At 40.1% G+C, this 26710-nt stretch overlaps 1 pseudogene; it reads left to right on the top strand.

The window, feature by feature from the left end:
- Positions 1 to 229: 229 nt before the first annotated feature.
- LOC115506875 overlaps positions 230 to 26710 on the top strand; it is a 72208-nt pseudogene continuing 45727 nt past the window's right edge.

Below are 26710 nucleotides of genomic sequence, written 5' to 3'. Positions count from 1 at the left end.
GTTGTAGCAGCCTGAGCACATTAAGCCAGTCCCCTTGTCCATGAGTCCCATGGAGGTGACTTGATACAGGCCCAGGTAAATGTTACACATTCTATAAATTTCCACACAGCTGAGAAACACCAAGCATGGGGGAAGTCCACACTTTGAGTGTGCAGGAAGTCTATGGGTCTCCCAGGGAGTGCTAACTAGTCAGAAAGGTAACATAGGAAATCATTAACACCCATCGAGCATGTACGAACAAGATGATGGAATCACCTGGAACATGCGTCTGCGAAGTTATAATGAGGATGGGGACGGAAGGGTCAGCTGGGGCAAGAGGTAACTGTTAAAAAGAGCAAGTTTCCTTTCGGTAGAGGCATAATGGCAAATCGATATCGTCTATAAAACGAGGATACTAATATTTACTTCGCAAGGCTACTTCAGTCTTAATACGTAGCCAGCACAATGCCTGGCATATGGCAGATGTTCGAACAATAAGCTATTTGAAAACAAGGAACAGAAACAAAGCATGTATGGTAGCCACAACAAACTAGAAACCACAACAAACTAGAAACAAACTAGAAAACTACAGAGGCACAGTGCAGAGAGAGAATGCTTTGCATTCAGAGAGACCTGGGCTTGAACCAGTTGCCGTGTAACCTGGGGCAAGTTATCTCCCCTCAGAGTTCCTCAAGTTTCCTCCTATATACAGTGGAGATAAAAATATCAATGTTGCAAGATTTAGAAATAGTGTATAAAATGTAATTGTCACCTGGTGTGTCTTGATAACTAAAAGCTATTATTATTTTTGTCTATTATTATCAATACAGTTGTTAAATTTGCCTTGAACTAGCCTCAGGCAAAGTGCCACAGTATGGAAGATGGCTCTATAAACTCTTCAGCCCTTTGGCTGAAAGCACAGAAAAGTGAAGTACTGCAGATATCTAATCACCTATCTAGATAGCAGGAATAACAAAAAGCCAGGGAGCTCTATCCAGAGTTACAAGGCTTTCAAATGAATTACAAGAAAGAAGTTTCAACAGCCACATTAGTAACAAAATAGATTCTTTCTCCTATAAGATTCTTTCTCAGCCTTCATAGCACACATTAGCAGAATGTCTACACCTAAACATACTCCAAATTCCTATTAATAACTACCTGAGATTTCTTTTTTTTTTTTGCTATTACTTTTTCATTAAAAACACTCAAATCAGTTCCTCATTAAAGACACCAAAAATGGGACACCTGGGTGGCTCAGTCAGTTAAGGGTCTGACTTTCGGTTTCAGCTCAGGTCATGATCTCACAGTTCATGAGTTCCAGCCCCACATGGGGCTCTGCATTGACAGCACAGAGCCTGCCTGGGATTCTCTCTCTCCCTCTCTCTCTGCCCCTCCCCTGCATGCTCTCTCTCGCTCTTGCTCTCACTCTCACTCTCAAAATAAATAAACTTAATTTTTTTTTTAATTTTAAGACACCAAGAAAATGAAATCTTTCTGTCACACACACACACACACAAAATCATCAGAAGCTATATCCAATTTACCTTCTTTCCATTAAGGCTAAGTCAAATGTTCTTAGCCAAATTCCCCAATACATCAAAGAAACAAGTAACAAGAAAGAGCACACTGAACATTAGCTCTCATCAAAGGTTATTTTTCAAAGGAAAAATAAACTGACAAAGAGTCCCATCTAACTCATTCACCAAGGTGATCCATAGATCTCAAATTTTTATAAACTAATAGTCCAGACATACAGCCTGGAGAGTATGAACATACTTATGGGGGCAAAAGGTAGAATATCTGAAATGACGTGTATCTATTCACTTTTCTACCTAGATCTTGGACAAGTCAGTAGCCCTAAACTAAGAGAATATTTTAATTGATCTCTGCATACTCATTTTGCATACTATGTAATTACTTGGACTAAGGGGAAGTAAACAAAATGTAATTTCTACCAAAAAGAAAAAAATGAACCACTAGAGATTCTGGAAGAGAGAACTCTAGTTGGAAAAACGCATCAGGAGAGGACAGGAAACTGTGCCCAAGCCCAAAATGAATGTCTGGCATTCTTATTAGTCACGGACGGAAAAGATAATGATGTACTTTATAAAGCAACAATCTACAAGGAAAAAGTGGGGGGCAAAATAATTTTGCTACAGATGAAATGAAACAGACTACCTTCATGTCAAGTATGAAAGGCGGCCTCACAGCCTTGTAAGAGAAGTTAGAATGAGGATAAGTGATCAGATGGCTGTTGGCTACTTAGGGACAGCTCTCTGAAAAATAAGGCATGAAAGTATTTACTAATAATCTGAAAGTAAAACACAGATGACTCCTCCAACCTATACTCAGAACCTTTCTAGCTGGCCATGAGGATAATTTAGTATAGTGTAAAGAGCCTTGGATAGGGAAGATGGTGGCGTAGGAGGACGCTGGGCTCACCGCACGTCCTGCTGATCACTTAGATTCCACCTACACCTGCCTAAATAACCCAGAAAACAGCCAGAGGATTAGCAGAACGGAGTCGCCAGACCCAAGCGCAGACGAGAGGCCCACGAAAGAGGGGCCCCTCCTGAAGTGGATCACCTAAGGAGAAGCGAGCTAAGCCTGCCCCCCTGCCGCCGTGCACCTTGCCTACCCACCCCAGCTAATACGCCAGATCCCCAGCATCACAAGCCTGGCAGTGTGCAAGTAGCCCAGATGGGCCACACCACCCCACAGTGAATCCCGCCCCTAGGAGAGGGGAAGAGAAGGCACACACCAGTCTGACTGTGGCCCCAGCGGTGGGCTGGGGGCAGACATCAGATCGGACTGCGGCCCCGCCCACCAACTCCAGTTATACACCACAGCACAGGGGAAGTGCCCTGCAGGCCCTCACCACGCCAGGGACTATCCAAAATGACCAAGCGGAAGAATTCCCCTCAGAAGAACCTCTAGGAAATAACAACAGCTAATGAGCTGATCAAAAAGGATTTAAATAATATAACAGAAAGTGAATTTAGAATAATAGTCATAAAATTAATCGCTGGGCTGGAAAACAGTATACAGGACAGCAGAGAATCTCTTGCTACAGAGATCAAGGGACTAAGGAACAGTCACGAGGAGCTGAAAAACGCTTTAAATGAAATGCAAAACAAAATAGAAACCACCACAGCTCGGATGGAAGAGGCAGAGGAGAGAATAGGTGAACTAGAAGATAAAGTTATGGAAAAAGAGGAAGCTGAGAAAAAGAGAGATAAAAAAATCCAGGAGTATGAGGGGAAAATTAGAGAACTAAGTGATACACCAAAAAGAAATAATATACGCATAATTGGTATCCCAGAGGAGGAAGAGAGAGGGAAAGGTGCTGAAGGGGTACTTGAAGAAATAATAGCTGAGAACTTCCCTGAACTGGGGAAGGAAAAAGGCATTGAAATCCAAGAGGCACAGAGAACTCCCTTCAGACGTAACTTGAATCGATCTTCTACACGACATATCATAGTGAAACTGGCAAAATACAAGGATAAAGAGAAAATTCTGAAAGCAGCAAGGGGTAAACGTGCCCTCACATATAAAGGGAGACCTATAAGACTCGTGACTGATCTCTCTTTTGAAACTTGGCAGGCCAGAAAGAATTGGCACGAGATTTTCAGTGTGCTAGACAGAAAAAATATGCAGCCGAGAATCCTTTATCCAGCAAGTCTGTCATTTAGAATAGAAGGAGAGATAAAGGTCTTCCCAAACAAACAAAAACTGAAGGAATTTGTCACCACTAAACCAGCCCTACAAGAGATCCTAAGGGGGACCCTGTGAGACAAAGTACCAGAGACATCACTACAAGCATAAAACATACAGACATCACAATGACTCTAAACCCGTATCTTTCTATAATAACACTGAATGTAAATGGATTAAATGCGCCAACCAAAAGACATAGGGTATCAGAATGGATAAAAAAACAAGACCCATCTATTTGCTGTCTACAAGAGACTCATTTTAGACCTGAGGACACCTTTAGATTCAGAGTGAGGGGATGGAGAACTATTTATCATGCTACTGGAAGCCAAAAGAAAGCTGGAGTAGCCATACTTATATCAGACAAACTAGACTTTAAAGTAAAGGCTGTAACAAGAGATGAAGAAGGACATTATATAATAGTTACAGGGTCTATCCATCAGGAAGAGCTAACAATTATAAATGTCTATGCGCCGAATACCGGAGCCCCCAAGTATATAAAACAATTACTCATACACAGAAGCAACCTTATTGATAAGAATGTGGTAATTGCAGGAGACTTTAACACCCCACTTACAGAAATGGATAGATCATCTAGACACACGGTCAATAAAGAAACAAGGGCCCTGAATGAGACATTGGATCAGATGGACTTGACAGATATATTTAGAACTCTGCATCCCAAAGCAACACAATATACTTTCTTCTCCAGTGCACATGGAACATTCTCCAAGATAGATCATATACTGGGTCACAAAACAGCTCTTCATAAGTTTACAAGAATTGAAATTATACCATGCATACTTTCAGACCACAATGCTATGAAGCTTGAAATCAACCACAGGAAAAAGTCTGGAAAACCTCCAAAAGCATTACCCTACTAACGAATGAGTGGGTCAACCAGGCAATTAGAGAAGAAATTAAAAAATATATGGAAACAAACGAAAATGAAAATACAACAATCCAAACGCTTTGGGACGCAGCGAAGGCAGTCCTGAGAGGAAAATACATTGCAATCCAGGCCTATCTCAAGAAACAAGAAAAATCCCAAATACAAAATCTAACAGCACACCTAAAGGAAATAGAAGCAGAACAGCAAAGGCAGCCTAAACCCAGCAGAAGAAGAGAAATAATAAAGATCAGAGCAGAAATAAACAATATAGAATCTAAAAAAACTGTAGAGCAGATCAACGAAACCAAGAGTTGGTTTTTTGAAAAAATAAACAAAATTGACAAACCTCTAGCCAGGCTTCTCAAAAAGAAAAGGGAGATGACCCAAATAGATAAAATCATGAATGAAAATGGAATGATTACAACCAATCCCTCAGAGATACAAACAATTATCAGGGAATACTATGAAAAATTATATGCCAACAAATTGGACAACCTGGAAGAAATGGACAAATTCCTGAACACCCACACTCTTCCAAAACTCAATCAGGAGGAAAGAGAAAGCTTGAACAGACCCATAACCAGCCAAGAAATTGAATCGGTTATCAAAAATCTCCCAACAAATAAGAGTCCAGGACCAGATGGCTTCCCAGGGGACTTCTACCAGACATTTAAAGCAGAGATAATACCTATCCTTCTCAAGCTATTCCAAGAAATAGAAAGGGAAGGAAAACTTCCAGACTCATTCTATGAAGCCAGTATTACTTTGATTCCTAAACCAGACAGAGACCCAGTAAAAAAAGAGAACTACCGGCCAATATCCCTGATGAATATGGATGCCAAAATTCTCAATAAGATACTAGCAAATCGAATTCAACAGCATATAAAAAGAATTATTCACCATGATCAAGTGGGATTCATTCCTGGGATGCAGGGCTGGTTCAACATTCGCAAATCAATCAACGTGATACATCACATTAACAAAAAAAAAGAGAAGAACCATATGATCCTGTCAATCGATGCAGAAAAGGCCTTTGACAAAATCCAGCACCCTTTCTTAATAAAAACCCTTGAGAAAGTCGGGGTAGAAGGAACATACTTAAAGATCATAAAAGCCATTTATGAAAAGCCCACAGCTAACATCATCCTCAACGGGGAAAAACTGAGAGCTTTTTCCCTGAGATCAGGAACACGACAGGGATGCCCACTCTCACCGCTGTTGTTTAACATAGTGCTGGAAGTTCTAGCATCAGCAATCAGACAACAAAAGGAAATCAAAGGCATCAAAATTGGCAAAGATGAAGTCAAGCTTTCGCTTTTTGCAGATGACATGATATTATACATGGAAAATCCAATAGACTCCACCAAAAGTCTGCTAGAACTGATACATGAATTCAGCAAAGTTGCAGGACACAAAATCAATGTACAGAAATCAGTTGCATTCTTATACACTAACAATGAAGCAACAGAAAGACAAATAAAGAAACTGATCCCATTCACAATTGCACCAAGAAGCATAAAATACCTAGGAATAAATCTAACCAAAGATGTAAAGGATCTGTATGCTGAAAACTATAGAAAGCTTATGAAGGTAATTGAAGAAGATTTAAAGAAATGGAAAGACATTCCCTGCTCATGGATTGGAAAAATAAATATTGTCAAAATGTCAATACTACCCAAAGCTATCTACACATTCAATGCAATCCCAATCAAAATTGCACCAGCATTCTTCTCAAAACTAGAACAAGCAATTCTAAAATTCATATGGAATCACAAAAGGCCCCGAATAGCCAAAGGAATTTTGAAGAAGAAGACCAATGCAGGAGGCATCACAATCCCAGACTTTAGCCTCTACTACAAAGCTGTCATCATCAAGACAGCATGGTATTGGCACAAAAACAGACACACAGACCAATGGAATAGAATAGAAACCCCAGAACTAGACCCACAAACGTATGGCCAACTCATCTTTGACAAAGCAGGAAAGAACATCCAATGGAAAAAAGACAGCCTCTTTAATAAATGGTGCTGGGAGAACTGGACAGCAACATGCAGAAGGTTGAAACTAGACCACTTTCTCACACCATTCACAAAAATAAACTCAAAATGGATAAAGGACCTAAATGTGAGACAGGAAACCATCAAAACCTTAGAGGAGAAAGCAGGAAAAGACCTCTCTGACCTTAGCCGTAGCAATCTCTTACTCGACACATCCCCAAAGGCAAGGGAATTAAAAGCAAAAGTGAATTACTGGGACCTTATGAAGATAAAAAGCTTCTGCACAGCAAAGGAAACAACCAACAAAACTAAAAGGCAACCAACGGAATGGGAAAAGATATTTGCAAATGACATATCGGACAAAGGGCTAGTATCTAAAATCTATAAAGAGCTCACCAAACTCCACACCTGAAAAACAAATAACCCAGTGAAGAAATGGGCAGAAAACATGAATAGACACTTCTCTAAAGAAGACATCCAGATGGCCAACAGGCACATGAAAAGATGTTCAGCGTCGCTCCTTATGAGGGAAATACAAACCAAAACCACACTCAGGTATCACCTCACGCCAGTCAGAGTGGCCAAAATGAACAAATCAGGAGACTATAGATGCTGGAGAGGATGTGGAGAAACGGGAACCCTCTTGCACTGTTGGTGGGAATGCAAATTGGTGCAGCCGCTCTGGAAAGCAGTGTGGAGGTTCCTCAGAAAATTAAAAATAGACCTACCCTATGACCCAGCAATAGCACTGCTAGGAATTTACCCAAGGGATACAGGAGTACTGATGCATAGGGGCACTTGTACCCCAATGTTCATAGCAGCACTCTCAACAATAGCCAAATGATGGAAAGAGCCTAAATGTCCATCAACTGATGAATGGATAAAGAAATTGTGGTTTATATACACAATGGAATACTACGTGGCAATGAGAAAAAATGAAATATGGCCTTTTGTAGCAACGTGGATGGAACTGGAGAGTGTAATGCTAAGTGAAATAAGCCATACAGAGAAAGACAGATACCATATGGTTTCACTCTTATGTGGACCCTGAGAAACTCAACAGGAACCCATGGGGGAGGGGAAGGAAAAAAAAAAGACGTTAGAGTGGGAGAGAGCAAAAGCATAAGAGACTGTTAAAAACTGAGAACAAACTGAGGGTTGATGGGGGGTGGGAGGGAGGGGAGGGTGGGTGATGGGTATTGAGGAGGGCACCTTTTGGGATGAGCACTGGGTGTTGTATGGAAACCAATTTGTCAATAAATTTCATATATATATAAAAAAAAAAAAGAGCCTTCCACTAGGATTAGATTACTTGATTTTTGATGCTTCCTCTATATTGACTATTATTCTGTGAATTAGTGTAACATGGCCCATGCCCAGATAGAATTCAGTCACTTTAAGGCCACTTATGACTGTTTTGCTCATTATAATTAACAAGATATTAACTATAATAACACATAGTGGGGGTGACATCAGTGAAAATGGTGGAGTAGGCGATCCCAAGGGCCCATCCCTCTACAACAAACACCTAAAAAGCTGACAAAAATTATCAGAATTAACTATCAGAACTGCAGAAAAACAAAGTATAGAGCAACCAAGCAAACATTTTAACAAGAAAAAGGTGACTAAAACCTGGTAAGAGAGCCTCATGGCATTTTATGTTAGTGATGCTGCATCCACACCTTCCAAGCTTATTGGATGTCTTGACAAAAACTTTAAATCAATGCCTTGGGACGGATGGATGGCTCAGTTGGTAGAGCAGGCAACTCTTCATCCTGGGGTTGTGAGTTTGAGCCCCACATTGTATGTAGAGATTACTTAAAAATAAAATCTTGGGGGACCTGGGTAGTTCAGTTAAGCATCTGACTCTTGATATTGGCTCAGGTCATGATCTCTCCGTTCATGAGACTGAACCCCACATCGGGCTCTATGCTGTTAGCATATAGCCTGCTTGGGATTCTCTCTTTCTCTACCTCTCTCTCTGCCCTTCCTGGGTCATGTTCATTCTCTCTCTCTCTCTCTCTCTCTCTCTCCCCCAAAATAAATAAATTTTAAGAAATAAAATAAAAATAAAAAATAAAATCTCAAAAACTTAAAATTAAAAAAAAATAATCAACAGTCTTGACTATGCTGAAAGAGCTAAAGGAAACCCCAGAAGAACACTGTCTTACCAAATAGAGCACATCAATAAAAAAAATAAAAATTATAAAAAGGAACCAAGCAGTGGGGCGCCTGGGTGGCGCAGTCGGTTAAGGGTCCGACTTCAGCCAGGTCATGATCTCGCGGTCCGTGAGTTCGAGCCCCGCGTCGGGCTCTGGGCTGATGATGGCCCAGAGCCTGGAGCCTGCTTCCGATTCTGTGTCTCCCTCTCTCTTTGCCCCTCCCCCATTCATGCTCTGTCTCTCTCTGTCCCAAAAATAAATAAACGTTGAAAAAAAAAAAAAAAAGGAACCAAGCAGAAATTCTGGAGCTGAAAAGTAAAATCATTTAATCACAATATTTGTAAGAGAGCTTTAAGAGAAGACTTGATTAGTCATAAGAAATAATCAGTGAACCTGAAGGTAGGGCAATTAAAATCATCTAGTCTAAAGAGGTAAAAGAAGAATGAATAAAAATTAAGAGAACCAAAGAGACCTGTGGACACCATCAAGTGTACCAATATGCATATTAGGAGGCCCAGAGGAAAGGAGAAAGAGGCAGAGGAAATATCTGAAAGAATAATGCCTCTGAAAACTTCCAAAATCTAATGAAATATGTGAATTTACACACTGAGGAAGCTCAACAAACTCCAAGTAGGATGGAGTTTTTTTGTTTTTTTTTTTGTTTTGTTTTTTTACATAATCTCTATGGCTACCTCAGGGCTCGAACTCACAACCCCAAGCAAGATCAAGAGTCGCAAATTCCACCAGCGCAGCCAGCCAGGAACCTCCTTTTATTTTTTGTTTCTCAAGTAGGATAAATTTAAAGAGATCCACACCAAGATACATTTTAAACAAACTGTCAAAAGACAAAGAGAAAAGCTTGAAAGCAAGAAAAGTGACTCATTACAGACAAGGGAACATCAATTGATTAACAATCAATTTCTCCTCAGAAATCATAGACAATAAGCAGTGAGAAAACATACTTAAGGGAAGGAATGGGGATGCCTGGTTGGCTCAGTCATAAGAGCATGCAACTGTTGATCTCAGGGTAGTGATTTTGAGCCCTTTGTTGGGTGTATAGATTACTAAAAAACAAACTTTAAAAAAAATAAATAGGGGCGCCTGGGTGGCTCAGTCAGTTAAGCATCGACTTCAGGTCATGATCTCACTGCTCATGAGTTCAAGCCCCACTTAGGGCTCTGTGCTGACAGCTTGGAGCCTGGAGCCTGCTTCAGATTCTGTGTCTCCCTCTCTCTCTCCCCCTCCCCTGCTTACACTCTATCTCTCTTTCTCTCAAAAATAAATAAACATTAAATTTTTTTTAATTATAAAAAATAAAGGAAGGAAAGAATGAAAAAAAAAACTGCCAACCAAAAATTCTTTATCTTGCTTAATTATTCTTCCAAAATGAAAAGCAAATTAAATATTCCCAGATAAACAAAAGCTGAGACAGGTTGTTGCTCACAGATTGGCCATAGAAGAAGAAATAAGGACACCGGACAGTAATTTAAAGGAATATGAGGAAATAAAGAACACTGGCAAAGGTAACTGCATAGGCAAATATAAATCCAGTAGTAATGCATATTTGGTTTCTAACTCCTCTTTTAGTTTCCTATACAATCTAAAAGACAAATGTATAAAGTAAAAACTATAAATCTATGCTAACAGCAATATAATATATAAAAATAAAATTTGTTACAGAATGACAACAAGGAGGGATGGAGCTTATGAAACTAGATTGTTATAAATTTAAGATGTTATTTGAAATACTAAGGATAAACACTAAGAAAATAACGAAAAAGTAAATAGAAAAGGAAATGACAAGGGAATCAACATGACACACTGGGAAAAAATCAATTAAACACAAAACATGGCAGTAACAGAGTAAAGGATGAACAAAATTGATGCATAAGATATAGAATATAAATAACAAAATGTGAGAACTCCTGGCATATCAGTAATACTTTAAAAACAGATTACAAAAGAATTAAAAATTTTTAAATTTTAAAAAGGGACACGTAGGTGGCTCAGTCAGTTAAGCGTCCAACTTCGGCTCAGGCCATGATCTTGCAGTTCATGGGTTCAAGCCCCATATCAAGCTCTGTGCTGACAGCTCAGAGCTTGGAGCCTAGTTTGGATTCTGTGTCTCCCTCTCTCTCTTCCCCTAACCCACTCACACATACTCTCTCTCAAAAATAAATAAATATTAAAAAAAATATTTAAAAGGTAGATTAAAATCTCCAATTAAAAAGTAGAGAGTGGTGGGGCGCCTGGGTGGCGCAGTCGGTTAAGCGTCCGACTTCAGCCAGGTCACGATCTCACGGTCCGTGAGTTCGAGCCCCGCGTCGGGCTCTGGGCTGATGGCTCGGAGCCTGGAGCCTGTTTCCGATTCTGTGTCTCCCTCTCTCTCTGCCCCTCCCCCGTTCATGCTCTGTCTCTCTCTGTCCCAAAAATAAATAAATAAAAAAAAAAAGTAGAGAGTGGAATAATGGATAAAAAAAAACATGATCTTATTATATGCTATCACATGAGACTCACTTTAGGTAAAAAGAAACAAATAAGTTGAAAGGGGAAGGATGGAAAAGAGATAGCAACTACTAACAAAAGAGAACTGAAATGTCTATACTAACATCAGGCAAAATAAACCTTAAAAAAATTTTTTTGTTTATTTTTGAGAGACAGAGAGACAGAGCATGAGTGGGGGAGGGGCAGAGAGAGAGGGGGACACAGAATCCGAAGCAGGCTCCAGGCTCTGAGCTGTCAGCACCGAGCCCCACACAGGGCTCGAACTCACGAACCAGGAGATCACAGCCTGAGCGGAATTCACATGCTTAACCAGCTGAGCCACCCAGGCGCCCCTGGACAAAATAAAGGCTAAAGTCAAACTTGTTAAAAGAAACATAAAAGGATGTTTTAGAACAATGAAAGGGTCGATCCATTCAAAAGATATAAGAATTATAAACATATATGTACCTAAAAACAGAGCCCTAAAAATATGAAGCAAACACTGACAGAAAGGGAGAAATAATAGTTGGAGACTTCAGTGAGATGCTTTTAATTATTGGTGGAACAAATAGATCAATAAAAATATAGGGGATTTGAATAACACTATTAAACAGCTGGAGCTAACATATATAACACTACCAACAAACACAGAGTACATATTTTTTATAAATGCACATGGAATATGTTCCAGTATAGACAACAGAATACAAAGCAATCCTCAATAAATTTTTAAATAGTTAAACTGTACAAAGTATCTTCTCTGATCACAGTTGAATGAAGCTAGAAATCATGAACAAAAGGAAAACTGGGTAACTCAAAAATAGGGAGGAATTAAACAATACATTCTTTTTTTAATTGTAGGGTGGGTAAACAATACATTCTTAACCCAATGAGTCAAATAAGAAATCACAAGGGAAATTAGAAAAAATTTTAATATCAGTGAAAACAAACGTATACCATACTAAAATTTATGGGATACACTAAAAGCAATACTCAGGAAAATTTATAGCTGTAAATGTCTACATTTAAAAAAAGAGGAAAGCTCTCACAGTCAATAAACCCAAAACTATGAGTGGGAAGGAAATAATAAAATTTTGAGCAGAAAAAAGATACAGAAAACAGAAAAATGGAATAAAACCAAAAGTTGATTCTCTGAAAATGTCAATAAAATTGACAAACTTTTAAACAGACTGACCAAGAATAAAAGAGAGAATATGCAAATAACTAAAATCAGATAATGCAAATGGGAGCATTTCTATCAACCTTACAAAAATAAAAAAATATAAGACAATACCATGATCAATTGTATGTCAACTAATTTTCCAACCTAGATGAATGGACAAATTTCTAAAGACACACAAACTATCAAAACTGACTCAAGAAGAAAAAGAAAATAGGAGGCACTTATTATAAATAAGTAAATTAAATTAGTAATCAAAAATCTACCAAAAAAGAAAAGCCCAGAAGAAGTTGGATTCACTGCTAAAACTACCAAATGCTGAAGGAAAAATTACACCAGAAGGCCTGGGTGGCTCAATTGAATTACGCTTCTGACTCTCGATTTCAGCTTGGGTCATGATCTCATGATTCATGAGTTTGAGCCCCACATGGGGCTCTACACAGACAGTGCAGAGCCTGCTTGGGATTCTCTCTCTCCTTCTCTCTCTCTGCCCCTCTCCCACTCATTCTCTCCCCTCTCTCCCTCTCTTTCCTTCTCTCTCAAAATAAATGAAATAAACTTCTTTTAAAAAGAAAAATTACACCAGTCCTGGGGCGCCTGGGTGGCTCAGTCGGTTGGGCGTCCGACTTCAGCTCAGGTCATGATCTCGCAGTATGTGAGTTCGAGCCCCGCGTCGGGCTCTGTGCTGACAGCTCAGAGCCTGAAGCCTGTTTCAGATTCTGTGTCTCCCTCTCTCTCTGACCTTCCCCCATTCATGCTCTGTCTCTCTCTGTCTCAGGAATGAATAAACGTTAAAAAAATTTTTTTTAAATAAAAAATAAAAAAATAAAAATAAAAATTACACCAGTCCTTCTTAATATCTTCCAAACATTTTTTTAAACCTTTATTTTTGAGAGAGAAGGAGACAGAGTTTGAGCAGGGGAGGAACAGAGAGAGAGGGAGACAAAGAATCCAAAGCAGACTCCAGGCTCTGAGCGGTCAGCACAGAGCCTCATATGGGGCTTGAACTCACTAACTGCAAGTTCATGACCTGAGCCGAAGTCAGATGCTTAACTGACTGAGTCACCCAGGTGGCTCAAAATCTTCCAAACATTTGAAAGGGGCACTCTGAGTCCAGCATTTTATCTAACATTGAAGCCACACACTATGAAAAACTACAGAACAAAATCTTTTACAAATATAGATGCAAAATCCTCAATAAAATACTATGAGGCACCAGAGTAGCTCAGTTGGTTAAGCATCCAACTTCAGCTCAGGTCATGATCTCATGGTTCATGAGTTCAAGCTCCATGTTGAGCTCTCTGCTGTCAGGGCAGGGCTTCCTTCAGATCCTTTGTCTCCCTCTTTCTCTGTGCCCTCCCTGCTGGCACTCCCTCTCTCTCTCTCACTCTCTCTCAAAATTAAAAAAATCCTACAGTACTCAAACCAGCATGGTACTGGCATAAGGATAGATATATAGACCAATGAAATCGAATTGACAGCCTGGAAACAAACTCCCACATGTATAGTTCAACTGATTTTCAACAGGGGTGCTGAGAAAAGATAGTCTCTTCAACACATACTGCTGGGGAAACTAGATGTTCACGTGCCACAGAACGGAGTTGAACCTTTATCTTAAACTGTATACAAAAATTAACTCAAATGAATAAAAGACACCAAAATTTAAGACCTAAAACCATAAAACTCTTAGAAGAAAATATACAAGCAAGTCTGTGTGATCTTGAGTTGACAATGGTTTCTTAAATGTAACAACAAAAAACACACAAAAGAAAAAATAGACTTCCTAAAGTTAAAACTTTTGTGCAAAGGACAGTATCAAGAGAGTGAAAAAAAATCCCCAGAATGGGAGAATATATTTGCAAGCCATATGGCTAGCAACAATTTAATATCCAGAATATATAAATAACCCTTAAAACTCAACAACAACAAAAAAAATTTTTAATGTTTACTTATTTATTTTGAGAGAGAGAAAGGTTGCATGTGGGGAAGGTGCAGAGAAGAGAGAATATCAATACCAAACAGGGTCCACACTGTCAGTGCAGAGCCCTACATGGGGCTCGATCCCACAAACCATGAGATCATGACCCAAACCAAAACCAAGAGCTAAACACTTACCCAAGTGAGCCACCCAGACACCCTCCCACAAAAATTTTTAATGGGCAAAGAACATTAATAAACATTTATCTAAAGAAGATATACATGACCAATAAGCATATAAAAAGATGCTTAATGTCATTAGTCAGTAGGGAAATGCAAATCAAAGCCATCTCATTGAAGATTACTTCACATTTACTGGGATGGCTATAATTTTGAAGAAAGGGAAAATCAACAAGCATTGGTGAAGATATGGAGAAACTGGAACCTTTATACATTGCTCGTGAGAATGTAAAATGGTGTAGCCACTGTGGAAAATAGGTTAGTGCTTCATATGCCTCAGTAATCCACTCGTAGGTATATAACCAAAAGAATTGAAAACAGGGACTCAGATACTTTACACCAGTGTTCATAGCATCATTATTCACATTAGTCAAAAGGAAGGAACAATCTGTGTGCTGTACAGTGTGAGATATTGGAAGAGAGTGGGAAATGAGAATTTAAAGAGGTTTCACTCTGTATTATAATTTTCATCCCTTTTTGTTACCTCTTCAAAAACGTTATTAAAAACAATGCTGCCAAAGCTTTTCTTAGGGGGTGGATTTCTTAGTGGGTGGATTAGCCTTATCCAGGTTATATTAAACAATGCCTAGAGAACTTAACTCAGAACTTATCAAATGAATAAAATATGTTAAGAATGAATATACCAGGGGCACCTGGGTGGCTCATTTGGTTGAGCATTGGACTTGAGCTCAGGTCACGATTTCACACTTGGTGACTTCGAGCCCCACATCTGGATTGCTGCTGTCAGCATGAAGCCAGCATTGGACCTTCTGTCTGCCTCTGTCTGCCCCTCCCCTGCTTGTGCTCTCTCAAAAATAAACATTTAAAAAAAACAAATGATTACATCAAATTTTATGAGAACAATATACACTTAACACTCCTGCCTGGATGTACTGAATCACAAATACAAATGATCCTGATTTGAGTTGTGAACCCTTTCTCACATGGTAACAACCATGTTCCAGTTACCAGTTTGCTTCATAACAAACTACCCTCAAACTCAACGACTTGAAACAACAACCATTTTATTGTATCTCATGACTACGTGCTAGGGAATTCAGCAAATCTTGACAGGATGGTTCTTCTGTTGCATGTGACATGAACTGGAGTCACTTAGTGACGTGCAACTGGTAGCTTTACTCATATTCGTGGTGCCCTGCCAAGGAAAGCTGGAAGACGGGCATCAGTGGGCTACCCTGCTCTGTCTATGAAGTCTCAAGGCTACTCCACAGGGTCTCTCACCAGGGTCCTGAGACCTGGTACATGGTGTCTCAGTGCTCCATAAAACCAAAATGGAAACTGCCAGTCCTTACTGGCTAGACCCAGAACTGGAACAGCATCACTTCCACCACACTTTATTAGCCAAACAGGGACTATCAGGCCCAGATTCAAGTATAGCGGCAATAGACACCATCACTTGCTGGAGAAAGGGCAAAAAATTTGAAAGTCATCTTTAATCTTCCATAAACATTTAACCAAAATGGCTAAGGGGAAATCTATTCCAACGCAGATCATCTCCTTTCCCACACTGTTTATTCCACCATTTTGCCCCTGGGGTGGTTCTTTTATACTTTAGTATCCACATTACTAATGGAAATGAAGTGTGTGGCCTGAAATTCAGGCCTTAAGATATTTTTTGAAATCTCTGATGAATAAAAGGGGTAGATAGAAGTTTCTGTCACTTCAAGGACTCCAAGAAGCTCTCTCTCTCTAGACATAAAGACTTCAGTTCAGCTTTTCAACAGACTGTCCATTTTATCCTTGGGGGAAAAATGTGTAGTCATTATTAACTTGCATACAGAGACTACAGACTAAAATGTCAACTGCACTGCTTAATACATGGGGTGTATCTTTAGCTGGACTGTGCAGAGTTAAAGAATATTTTAATATGAATTTATATTGGATTGTCTATGAAAATTATCTTTTGTTCAGAGAAACTTGAAATTGGTATTTTTGTCCAAATATTTCTCTCAGGAAATTGGGATAACAAAACCATGCCAAGAAGAGGATGTAGATCTGATCATTTCTTCACCTCACACTAGAAGAAAGGCTGTGAAAAGCAAATGAATTAAATGCACATGTTAAGTGTTTTGGTTTTGAAGTATAAATTGTTGTTTGTGGTTGAGCAAGGACTCTGTTTCTGATGTTTTATGTGATGTAAGGGTGGGTAAAAAATGCTGCTACACTGTGTATGACAGAATTAGTATTATACCTGAACAGCCAATTATGATTATAGAAATGAGCATGAACTTTGATTTTTTATTAATTTTCTTTTGTTTTTATTAGGAGATGTTTTGGGACCTTGTGTGGAGCAGTATGTCTTTGGTGCCTAAGGAACTGTGACATATAACTGCAAAGACAACACATTCTCCCGACTTCCACAAAAAGCCCCAGCATCTCTCTGACACCCCAAGGAATGGAACTTTTGGAAGATGGCACCCAATGCTGATAATCTTCTGAAGGCCCTGCATGGCTCAGTTGGTTAACCATCTGACTCTTGATTTTGGCTCAGGTCATGATCTCGTAGCCCCACATTGGGCTCTGCGCTGGCAGCGCAAAGTCTGCTTGGGCTTCTCTCTCCCTCTCTCTCTCTTCCCCTCCCCCACTCACACTGTCTCTGTCTCTCTCAAAATAAACCTAAATAAAAAAAATTTAAAAACAAAATAAAGGGATAACCCCAATACAAGCTACAATGAGCTGCTACTAAATCACTCTGAGGGCAGTGGCTATTGGCTACAGGGGAGGGTGGAAAAGAAGAAAAACAGCATGGCAATTGCAATGTGGTAACACTAAAAGGCAGATAGATTTTGAACACATTCACTGCTGACTTTCAAGAACTCCCAGATATGTAGAGGAGAAGGGTTACTAAGGTCAAGATAGGTCAATGGGAGTCCAAACAATGGTAATTCGAGCATTAAATGTTAGTCTCAGGGAAGGATTTCTTCCTTTTTTTAAAAAAGTAAACTCTACCGCCAATGTGGGGCTCAAACTCATAACCTAGAGATCAAGAGTTGTGTGCTCTATTGACTGAGCTAGCCAGGCACCTCAGATTTCTTAAAGAAGACTCAAAAAGCTTAAATCATCAAAGAAGATTGAAAAACATGAACACATTAAATCAATAAATTCTGATGATCAAAGGTCCCCATAAAACAACAAGCCACAGGGGTGCCTGGGTGGCTCGGTCGGTTAAGCTGCCAACTTTTGATATCGGCTCAGGTCTCATGGTGGTGAGATCGAGCACCGTGTCAGGCTCCACGATGACAGCATGGAACCTGCTTGGGATTCTCTCCCTGTGACCCTCCCCTGCTTGCTCTCTCTCTCTTTCAAAATAAAAAAACTTTAAAAAAAAAAGCCACAAACTAGAGAAAGACATCCGTCACATAGATAACCAACAAAGTACTTGTACAAGATTATATTTGTAACTCATAAAAATAAACTAACAAGCAATATACAATATAAAAAGGTAAAACATGAACGGCCAATAAACATGTAAAAAAGTACTTGAACTCATTAGGAACCAAAGAACGAAAAGTAAAATCACAATGAGCTAATATAATTTACTTACTAAAATAAAAGATAAATAAGAGTTTCATAATATCAAGTGTTAACCAGAATGCAGTACAAGCAAAAGTCTCCTACATGCCTGGAAATATAAATATGTTAAATAACTTCAGAATAAAAAAATTTTCATTATCTGGAAAAGCAGAAGACATGCATACCCTACTGTACAGCAATTCTATTCCTAGGTATTTGCCCTAGAGCTATCTCACACTTCTACCAATATTCATAACAATGTTCTTAATGTTCATTGACAGGGAAAAGAACAAAGTGTAATACAGTCATATAATGGAATATTATACCGCAGTGAAAATGAATCAAGTACAGATACATGCAGCATAGAATAACCTTAGACTATAATTTAAAGTATAAAAAGAGCATGTCCCAGAAAAATACATATAGCCTGACACAATTTTTATGAAACTCAAACCTTAGTAAAAAATAAGCAATACATTGTTTAGAGATATCTACATGGATGGTAAAGTTCTAAAGGAATTCAAGAGAAATGCTAAATGTAGCATACAGGACAGTAGTGCCTTCTGAGACACAACAGTGATAAGGTATCAGGGAAGAACACATGGGAGTTTCAACAGTATTTGCAACTGGCTAGTTCTGTGGTAAGGTAGTAGCTTAGAGTTGTTTTATTACGATGATTAGTAACTTTCATATATCTTACATATATTCTTTTGTGTGAATCGTACACTTCATAGAAAAAAATTTAAAAAGAAGTTCATGTGATCACATTTTGCCACTGGCTTGCAATGAAGCCTATACATAAATCCTAGGCAGACAAACCTTGAATAAGAGACTATTTAGAAGCCCAATAATTTTATAAAAGAAAAGCATGCTCACTTGCAGCTACAGAGCATGCCATTCTGGAACAACGCCTACAAGCTGGCTCCCAGGAGGCCTCATAGGAGGGTGCTGATTATGTGGGCGAATTAACCATGGTCCTGAGTTCGGCCCTCTGCCTTGCAACCTCTCAAGTCAGATATTGTGTCACCAAGAGCAAATCTACCTCTCAGCAATGCATGCATGCTAATTAAGCTTCCCCGACTAAAACTGACCTCGAAATGACAATTCATTTCTTGACAAAGCAAAATATGTCCCTCACATGGACTGCAGTAACCAAGTCAGCATGACAAGTGAAGTTTCTCCCTGGAGACACACCACATGTAAGGCCAAATCGTAATAAAAAGTTGTTGTTGTTGTTTTTAACTTTACACTGACAATTAACTGTTACAGGCACCAGATCATTCATGGTTTATGTGAATAGTGAATTTTTCTCCCTGTAGCTATGGTGTACAGAAAGCCACATCATAGTCAGAATGTTATTTAAAGAGCTTGAAATTATAAAAGGGATTAATAATCAAATTGATCAAATGCTTGAAATCATCAGGATAGCCTGATGTATCCAACTCATTCAAATATTCTCAACAGGTCAAGGTACCAGAAGTAAATTGGATCAGGCTGTCTTGCCTTGAGCAGGCTTGGGTGGACACAGCTAACATGTGCCTCCCTAAGTCTCCTTTTTCTATGCTTACTGCAATGAATACATTCTTTTCTTAATTGATATGGTCTTTATTCAGATCTATGAATACAATGTATCACCAATTCTGGTCTCGAAGCCATCTTCTCTCAGGTGGTTGTATAGATGAACCTGGACTTACATGTTGATTTCAGAGGACAAACTGTTCCCCTTATTTTTCCATATTCTTGGAACTATCTCATTAAAGATTCTCCCAAGTACTTATACTTCCTATTTCCTAATGAATTTAAAATACCTTCAGTAAAATATATAAATATCCACCTAATAGTTCAATAAAGAGTAAACAAATTAATGAGAAAGGGAGTTATAACAGAAACTAAAAATGAGAGACACCTGGGTGGTTCAGTCAGTTGCATGTCCAACTTCAGCTCAGGTCACGATCTCAAGGTTTGTGTGTCTGAGCACTGCATTGGGCTCGCAGAGCCTGCTTTGGATCCTCTGTCCCCCTCTCTCCCTGCCACTCCCCCACTGATGCTCTCTCTCTCAAAAATGAATAAACATTTAAAAAACTAAAAATGAGATATTACTGCAATTGAGGGTTTTTTTTTCAATTTTTTATTTAGAGAAAGAGAGAGCACACAGGAGGAGGGGAGGGGGGCAGAGGGAGAGAGGAAGAAGGCGAGAGGGGGAGAGGAGGAGAGAGGGAAAGGGGGAGAGAGAGGGGGAAGGGGACAGGGGGAGGGGGAGGGGAGGGGGAGAGGGACAGGGACAGGGACAGGGACAGACTCCACACTCAGTGGGGAGCCCATCGAGGGGCTCAATCCTACAACCCTGAGATCATGACCTGAGCTGAAATTAAGAATGGAACGCTCAATTGACTGAGCCACCCAAGCACCCCTGTGATTGAGTTTTTAATATATAGCAAATATATCCCGACAGCCAAGTCAGAAAGGAAAGGTAACAAGTTGCACCTCCCAAAAACAGGATATAAAAATTCTTTGAGAAGAATTAGTCTGGCTAGTACTTGAGTTGGCTCTTTGCCATTTCGTAGACAGGATTACTGCTCTTCCTAAAAAAGAGGACACAACTGACCCAAGATTAATAGAATGAACTATTTTGCTGCTTCATCAGAGCCAGCCATTTTGCCTTAACTGACCCTCAAAAATAATCATTTGTGACCAAGGTTGCAAGCACCATCTAAGACTTCATGGGACACCTGGGTGGCTCAGTTGGTGAGCACCCAACTTCGGCTCAGGTCATGATCTCATGGTTCGTATGTTGGAACCCTACATGGGGCTTGGCGCTGAGAGTACAGAGCCTGCTTCAGATTCTGTCTCTCCTCTCTCTCTGCCCCTTCCCCAATTGCACCCTAATGCTCTCTCGCTTGCTCGTTCTCTCTCTCTCTCTCTCTCTCTCTCTCTCTCTCTCTCTCTCTCAAAACTAAATAAACATTGGGGTGCCTGGGTGGCTCAGTTGGTTAAGCGTCTGACTTTGCTCGGGTCATGATCTCACAGTTCATGAGTTCGAGCCCCAGGTTTAGGCTCTGTTCTGACAGCTCAGAGCCTGAAGCCTGCTTCAGATTCTGTCTCTCAGCCTCTCTCAGCCCCTCCTCCCCTGCTTGTTCTCTCTCTCTCTCCTCCCTCCCCCCCCCTCAAAAATAAATAAACATAACATAAATAAACATTAAAGAAAACTTTAACTTCAAAACATGAGGTAACTGTCCCTCACAAGGACAAAACTTTGGCCATGGCTTCCTTAGCCTCAGGCTGAGTAAACCACTGACTGGGCTGACCTTATAGTAGCTAAATCCTATAGTAGCAAAACTTGGGCGTATACAGCGCACAATCAAACTCCATAATTCTTAGGAGCCCACAAACAGTAAAAAGTAAGGAAAGCCGAAAGCCCAGAAGTAAATGTAAGAGTCAATGGAGAGTTAAATACCAATGCCACAGTCTTATTCACATAACAAATGTTCCTGAGGAAACGACATACCCATACTTCTTCCAGGGAATATTTTCCAAAGATGCAAACACATTTCAATAATGGGGTAATTTTTTTAATACCGAATATATCACAGTCCCCCCCAATCGGGAAAGAGATGGCATACTCAAAGGACAATTTAATAAGAGGACTATTTCTAATGTTGTAGGGAAAATTAAGGAAAAAGGACAAAGGGAAGTGAAGTATTCCAGGGCTAGGAAGAGAGACCGGGAACCTAATTTAACACCACATTTACCTAAAGGTGCAGGGGAGGCAGGAGCAACCAGAACCTGCAGAGAACTTCAGGGGAAAGCTACCACTGAGGTATTCAGTAGAGGAACAAAGCCAATTCCAAACTACTTCAGGAAAAAGGTCTGGAATATTTGCCCATCCTCTCTTTTCTCCCACTCTCCAACTGCCTGTTGGTACCTCCCATTGATTAAAACCAATCAAAAGCCAGCAGGAAGGGGAGCCCATTAATGCAATCCATAATGACCAGACTCGAAGGCACAAGCAGATGTAGAAGAGGAAAAATAATTTTCCCTTTACCCTTCTAGGTTTCTGGCTGAGACACCCCCAACCACCTGTAACAAAAGACAAATTCACTGGAGAAAAGCAAATGGAAGTTTAATAGCAAATAAACTTCCTGTACACATAGAAGAGACCCAGGAAAACTGAATAACTCCCCAAAATGGCCCAAGTCATTAACCACCTTAAATACCATCTCTAGTTAAAGACAAAAGATGATGTTTAGGGGATGGGCAAGCCAGTTACAGGGAGGCTAGCAGGCAAAACACAGTAAACCTGAGGGTGTAGTTGTTACACAGATTTGAGTCCTTGCCTCCTCCATTAAGAAGAGTTTCTAGAGATTGACTCATCCCTCCCCCTCTTCCAGGAAGAGAGAGGAAGATACCCTTACAAATTGAGATTTCCCTTGTAAATGTAAATGCATCTAAAAGGGCAACTCCTACTTGGTTTGAAGAGATTCTCCTGTGACTATTCTTTTTAAAAAATAATCAGTACTCCTGGATCCCTTGGGTAGATTCCTAGCAGTGCTATTGCTGGGTCATAGGGTAGGTCTATTTTTAATTTTCTGAGGAACCTCCACGATGCATAGGGGCACTTGTACCCCAATGTTCATAGCAGCACTCTCAACAATAGCCAAATTATGGAAAGAGCCTAAATGTCCATCAACTGATGAATGGATAAAGAAATTGTGGTTTATATACACAATGGAATACTACGTGGCAATGAGAAAAAATGAAATATGGCCTTTTGTAGCAACGTGGATGGAACTGGAGAGTGTGATGCTAAGTGAAATAAGCCATACAGAGAAAGACAGATACCATATGGTTTCACTCTTATGTGGATCCTGAGAAACTTAACAGGAACCCATGGGGGAGGGGAAGGAAAAAAAAAAAAAAAAAAAAAAGGACATTAGAGTGGGAGAGAGCCAAAGCATAAGAGACTGTTAAAAACTGAGAACAAACTGAGGGTTGATGGGGGGTGGGAGGGAGGGGCGGGTGGGTGATGGGTATTGAGGAGGGCACCTTTTGGGATGAGCACTGGGTGTTGTATGGAAACCAATTTGTCAATAAACTTCATATAAAAAAAAAAAAAAAAAAAAAAAAATAATCAGCTCAGGCGCTTGGCTGGCTCAGTCAGTAAAGCACATAAGATTCTTGATCTCAGGGTCATGACTTCAAGAGCCACGTTGGGGGTAGAGTTTACGTTTTTAAAAAATGTAAAAAATAATCAGTTCAAAAGAATCTTCAAGCCAAAAATGCATATGTGGGAATGACCTAGTCTGGACCCCCTCACAGATAAGAAAATTATGCCTGAGGGTGCGCCTGGGTGGCTTACTCAGTTAAGCATCCCACTAATGATTTCAGCTCAGGTCCTGATCTCAGGGTCCGTTATTCGAGCCCCACATCAGGCTCCGTGCTGGCAGTGCAGAGCCTGCTTGGGATTCTTACTCTCCCCCCCTCTCTCTCTCTCTCTGCCCCTCCTCCCCTGCCTGCACTTTCTCTCTCTCTCAAAATAAATAAATAAATAGTCTAAAAAAAAAAAAAGAAAGAAACTTATGCCTCAGAGAAATGAATTGCCCAAGGTCACACAGGTACTAAATAGCAGAGGCAAACTTGAATTAAAGATCTCTGGTTCAAAAACCCAGTTCCACTATGAAACCCTGAATGCTGGAAATCCCATTCAACGACTCTCAGGTTTTCTATGTCCCTCTTAAAGTATAACTCCCAGAAGTTAATACAGTATTGCAGAAGTGATTTAATTTTCCCCAAATTGTTATTATTCAATAGCTTGATAGGTATAACTCCCAGGTAATATTACTACATTTCAAAGGAGTCTTGAATGTCTTGATTGGGTGTTTTCCAAATTGTGCCTTGTGGAGATGCTTCAACCAGACTAGCTTTATTTTCACCTGTTTTTTTCTTTCCCTTTATTTTATATTAGGATTTCATATAAGTTTTCATTTGACAAATCAGTTTATCCACTTAAAAAAAGGTTTGGAAACTGGTGTGGGGAACAAAGGCAAAAGAAAAAAAAGTTAAATTTCCCTACTACTGGGTGCCTGGGTGGCTCAGTCATTAAGCATCCCATGGTTTGTGAGTCCGAGTCCCACATCAGGTGAGCTAGTGCCCCACATCCAGTAAGCTCGAGCCCTGCTTTGGGTGAATCCTGCTTCTCTCTCTTCTCTCTCTCTCTCTCTCTCTCTCTCTCTCTCTGCCCTTGCTCACTTGTCCTCTCTCTCTCAAAAAAAAAACAAAAAAAAAAATTCCATACTACTTACAGCCCATTGACAAGTCCTTGAAATAGGCAGAGTAACCTCCTGGGACCTCAGCTGCCTCCATGTTGACACTTTGCTAAAGGCAATAGGCAATCTTACCCAACGCCCCAGAATCCTCTAAGTCTACCTTAACATTTAAAAATTCCTTTGGAGGGGCACCTGCATGGATCCACCGGTTGAGCACCCAACTTTGGCTCAGGTCAAGATCTCAAGGTTCATGAATTCCAGCCCTACATAGGATTCTCTGCTGTCAGCGCAGAGCCCACTTCAGATCATCTGTTCCCCTCTCTCTCTGCACCTCCTTGGCTCAAGCTCACACATTCTCTCTCTCAAAAGTAAACATTAAAAAAAATTCCTTTGGAGGGGTGCCTGGGTGGCTCAGTCAGTTGAGCATCTAGCTCTTGATTTTGGCTTAGGTCATGATCACCGGGTTGTGGGGATCAAGCCCATCATCGGGAGCCTGCTTAGGATTCTCTCTTCCTCTGCCCCTCTCCCCCACTTGTGCTCTCTGCCTCTAAAATTAAAAAAAAAATTCATTTGGAAACTTTTTTTCTCTCTACCCCCCAACAAATATGTTGGCAATCATACTCCAACCATATGGCCCACTGATATACATCTGAAGGGGCTCATGACTAAGATTTTACTAGATAGCAGTAAATGACCTTATCCTAACAGCAGCTAGCCCCTCAAGGTCCTGGAAATCTTGCTTCCAAATTCCTTAGAGGCTTATATTATCCCAAACCCCCTCCCAACTTGAAAAGTATATAATCAGTAACCCCTCACAACCCCAGTGCAGCTCTTTCCGCCCACGGGTCCTGTTCCCAATAAAACCACCTTTCTGCACCAAAGACATCTCAAGAATTCTTTCTTGGCCATTGGCTCCAAACCCCAACATTTTCCATATCAGAAACTGCCTAAACCAAAGGAATGATTAACAATTTGTGTTTTATACACCAATTTATCAATGCAAATATTTCACTATCTTTCTATGGCCATTAAATTCTATCTTTTTTCCCTTTCCTCATTGGTTTGTTTTGCTGCTTCAGTGTGCCCCATGACTCACCCTATGAGTTAGGGTATGACTATAACCCAAAACAAAAAACTCTACGAGGAGTCCATTTACCAAGTATACATGGCTTCTATTTTCCTCTCACGATTTCTCCGAGAAGTTGGTTACGCTAAAATGTGAGGAAAGAAATCAATCTGACTGATGTCTCTGTACCCATACATTGATTTTTCAGGACATGTATTTCAGTTTACTGATTGTTTCTGTAGGACAAGAGTCCGTGCCTATCCAGCTTTGAGAGAGGCAGTGGACTTCGTCATTTGGTCCTCTACTCACTTTTTGGTACTTTCCCAGTTCTTAAAACAGGACTTACTTTTCCACTCTGCTGAAGCATGGCTTATATGGTTTGATCTTAAAACTCTGGACAAGGCGGAGATCAAAAAGTAATTGTCACTAAGGCTAGAAGGGATTGGCAGGGTTTGGAAGAAGAACTAGAATGAAATTCTTGACAGCCCTGACCAGGATCCCCACCTCCTTTTGGTTTTATGCAGAGAGGAATGAGAAATGCAAAAGAGCAGGAGAAATGAAGCAAAAAGAGCTAGCAGAAGAAGGGTTCTCAGGGACTAATAAACGTGCAATCCAGCACTCGGACCAACTTACAATGCAAAACATTTATATCGACAACGCACTATAGCCACAGGTTTCTACACATGAATAAGCATATGTAACATATTGGGACATTTTCTCAAATATGCCAAGATTTAGGAAGTCTGGCAACAATCCTTTTGCTTTTTCTTATAACAGCTGCTAATTCCCTCTGTGACTTCTAACAGCCCAATTTTCTGAAAGTTGGACAGTGTAAACGTAGAAGATACTCTATTCCAAGAAATAAAGTTCAAAAATGGAGTTATCCCTGAGTTAAATCTGCTCACGCCAGAAAGGTATACTGCTGCTTCTGTTCCTTCTGCACTCCCTCTAGAAACACAGAACCACCAGTGCACTCTAGGTATTAGCCTCAGCTCTAAAATAACTTGCTACCAGGGGTGCCTGGCTGGCTCAGTCAGAGGAGTGTGCGACTCTTGATCTCGGGGTCATGGGTTCGAGCCCCATGTTGGGTGTAGAGATTACTAAAAAATAAAAATCTTCTAAAAATTAAAAAAAAATTACTTGCTGTCTGAATGAGGGCAAGCTACTCCACCTTTATAATTGTTGATTCCTGTTGTGTAAAGTGGGTCTACAGGGCAAGATGATCTCTGAAGCTCAGCCCAATGCTGCCATTATTTGTTCTATAGTTCTAATGTTTAATAAT

This window comes from Lynx canadensis, chromosome X (assembly GCF_007474595.2).
Source record: "Lynx canadensis isolate LIC74 chromosome X, mLynCan4.pri.v2, whole genome shotgun sequence".
Classification (NCBI taxonomy): Eukaryota; Metazoa; Chordata; class Mammalia; order Carnivora; family Felidae; genus Lynx; species Lynx canadensis.
Note: the sequence above shows the minus strand (reverse complement) of the source record. Positions and strands in the feature narration are given on the sequence as shown.